This window comes from Orycteropus afer, unplaced genomic scaffold (genome assembly GCF_000298275.1).
Source record: "Orycteropus afer afer isolate SDZICR_OR568_19922 unplaced genomic scaffold, OryAfe1.0 scaffold00014, whole genome shotgun sequence".
Taxonomy (NCBI): domain Eukaryota; kingdom Metazoa; phylum Chordata; class Mammalia; order Tubulidentata; family Orycteropodidae; genus Orycteropus; species Orycteropus afer.
The window spans coordinates 622,896-626,547 of NW_006921601.1; positions in this window are offsets into that span (position 1 = coordinate 622,896).

A 3,652-nucleotide genomic window follows, 5' to 3' on the forward strand; every position below is an offset into this window, starting at 1 on the left:
GGTGGCTGCGATGATGGGCTCAAGTATAGCAGCGATTGTGGGGCTGGCGCGGGATCGGGCAGTGTTTCGTTCTGCTGTGCATGGGGTCGCTATGAGTCGGAAATGACTTGATGACACTTAACAACAACAACAACAACAGATCTTGGAATCAATCACAGGGATGTTTACTAGACTTCTATGTACCTAACCAAAATTCTGCATGGAGTTACAGAACTCACAGCCAAAGGAATATCCTTGATACTGGTTTAGCAAAAGGTATAAAATTAAACTACGTAAAAATACAGAAGTCTAACAGCCTAAAACAAATTACATAAAATCAAACACATAATTTATGATTATAAGTGTAGACTACTTTAACTGCCCTGTTATAGAGGATAAGGAGCTCTAGTGGTGCAGAGGTTAAAGCATTTGGCTGCTAACTGAAAGTTCAAAGGTTCAAATTCACCAGACACATGGAGGGAGAAAGATGAGACAGTAGCTTCCAAAAGGTTTACAGCCTTGGAGACCCTATAGGGCAGTTCTACTCTGTCTTAATAGGGTTTTGATGACACAGAATCAACTTGATGTCAGTGGGTTTGTGTTTTGGGGTTTATTAAAAAAACATAAATATCCATGAAGAACTTTAAGATAGAATCCAATTAAAGAAAAGACTAGACAAGTCTTGATGTACACTGAGTGGATTCTGACTCATAGAGATACCATAGAGCAGAGAACGGCTCCATGGGGTTTCCTAGGCTGAAAACTATACAGGAGCAGATCTCCAGATCTTTTCTCTCTGAAGCAAATAATAGCTTCAAACTAGCAACCTTTCAGTTAGTACCACCAGGGCATCATAGAGACAAATACATTTCAGACAATTTCAAGCTCTAAGGAACAAGTCTAGCGTAATAAACATGAGAAAAGTGAAACTTCAATTTTAAAAAATAAAGCATTAATTGGAACAGGTAGTATTTTGTACTGTTAAAAGGGATAATCCTTCCTAAAAGTGTAAATTATACCACTTCCAGACATTTCTTCTTTCTACCTTTTCTTGAAAATACATAGGTAATGACCCAAAATGCACAAAAAGCAGAAGATAAACTAGGTGATTGGTATCTTTTCAAAATTAAATTCTTATGTGTATCAAAATACTTCTCCAAAAGAGTAAAAGGAAAAACTACAGAAAGGGAAAAAATATTTGGCAATGACATATGTGACAAAAGGCTTATCTCTAAAATTTATAGAAAACTCCAACATCTCAACATTAAAATGATAAACAATTCAGTTAAAAAATGGACAGAAGACATGAACCAAAGAAGATATTCAGGCAGCCAACAAAAACATGAGGAAATGTTCACAATCATTAGCCATTAAACCAAAAACCAAACTCACTGCCGCCGAGTCAGATCCAACTCATAATGACCCCTCCTTGGGTTTCCGAGTCTGTATCTCTATGAAAGTAGATTGCTCAATCTTCCTTCCAAGAAGTGGCTGGTGGGTCTGAACTGCCAGCCTTCTGCTTAGCAGTCAAATGCCTTAGGTGCTATGCCACCATTAGCCATTACCAAACCAAACCAAACTCACTGCCATGGAGTTGGATCTGACTCATAGCGACCTCTCCTTGGGTTTCCAAGGTGTTATCACTATGCAAGTAGATTGCCCGGTCTTCCTTCCAAGGACTGGCTGGTGGGTTTGAACCGCCAGCCCTCTGGTTACCAGTCAAGTACCTTTGACACTATGCTACCAGAGCTATATATATATATAATAATTAGTGGTTACCAGGGGTAGGAGGGAATAGAAAATGGGAAGCTTTTGTTTGCGGGGTATTGAGTTTATGCTTATGGCGGTGGAATATTTTGGAAAAGGACAGCAACAATGATGGCAAAACGTGAGAAATATCATCAGTGTCCCTGAACTGTAAATGAGGAAGTTGTTGTGTTGGAGAATGTCATGCTGTGTATATTTTTGCCACAATACAAATTTTAAAATGTATAGTTAAATAGTGTTCTTCAGTAGCAGATTATTTATTTAACTACTTTTAAAACATTTTGTAATTATCTTCCAAAGACCTCCCTATAATTTCCACGATTCTTTGAAGATACATCTCTAGCCATTATCTGCAGCAAGTTTAGCATGTGACTCACCTATCCCAAAATGTGTCCAAACTCATTCACTCCTTCACATCTCTCTTGCTCAACAGATAACTTTTCATCTTACCTCACAAAGAAATTAGAAGCCATTAGCCATGAACTCACATAAGACTGAGCTACCACTTGTATGCTGTACATATGTATTTGCATTGTGGCAAAAATATACACAGCATGACATTCTCCAACACAACAACTTCCTCACTTACAGTTCAGGGACATTGATGATATTTCTCATGTTTTGCCATCATTGTTGCTATCCTTTTCCAAAATATTCCACCGCCATAAGCAGAAACTCAATACCCCGCAAACAAAAGCTTCCCATTTTCTATTCCCTCCTACTCTATACATATGTAAGGAGCTCTGGTAGCATAGTGGCTAAGGCACTTGACTGCTAACCAGAAGGCTGGTGGTTCAAACCCACCAGCCACTCCTCGAAAGGAAGATGGGGCAATCTACTTCCGTAGTGATACTGCCTCGGAAACCCAAGGAGAGGTTGCTATGAGTTGGGTCCGACTCAATGGCACATAACAACAACAACAACAACATACATATGTATATCCATACCTATTCTCTACACGTTTTTTATTACTACAAATCTGAAAGAATGCTCTTTTCATATTTGGGATCAAAAACAAACCCAATTCTATATCCCAAGTCTTCCTATATTGTCAGGCATTTTCATTATCATTTAATCTTTTTCTTATTTATCTCCAAGCTGGCATCTTTAAAATTCTGTTCTAACCAAATTTAAACACTTTAGATGCACTCAAATATCTCCCAGTCTAAATATGGAGAGATAATTATATTTAGTCATACACTGCTTATTTCCATTTCCTCACCTCCCACTTAGCCTTTAATCCATGCCAATTTTATCTATCCCTGTCCCCACCACTCCAATGAAGCAGTTTACACTAAGGTCACCAAAGACATCCATGCCTCAAGAAAAGAATAATATTCTCATCACCTCGATAAACTCTGAAAATGCATTTGAAAGCATTTATTATGGCAGAAGTAAAACTAAATAAGCCTCTTCAAACCAACAGCCAATAATGGGCCAAATCAGAAATTGCTAGATATTTCCACTAAAAATAAAAATAAAGTCATGATGACATATTTTTCTACATGATTATATGTTTTTTAAACATTGATCAAGAAGTTCTAGCTGGTGATCTCAGAATAAAGATTTACTTGCAAAGAAATCAGCCATTAAAAACCCTGTGGAACACACATTTACCATGAAACACATAGGATCACATAAGTAAGAACCAATTCAATGGCAACAGGTTTTTGGTCTCAGCTTCTTCTCTGTCACATCATTTTCACCACACTCCATTCTATGTCCCTTTTTCTGTTTGCTCTATTTTCCATCAAAATGCACTTTGTTGTTGTTGTTGTTGTTAAGTGCTGTTGAGTTGTTTCCGACTCATAACGACCCCATGCACAGCAGAACGAAACACTGCCCGATCCCGCGCCAACCCCACAATCCCTGCTATACTCGAGCCCATCATCGCAGCCACTGTATC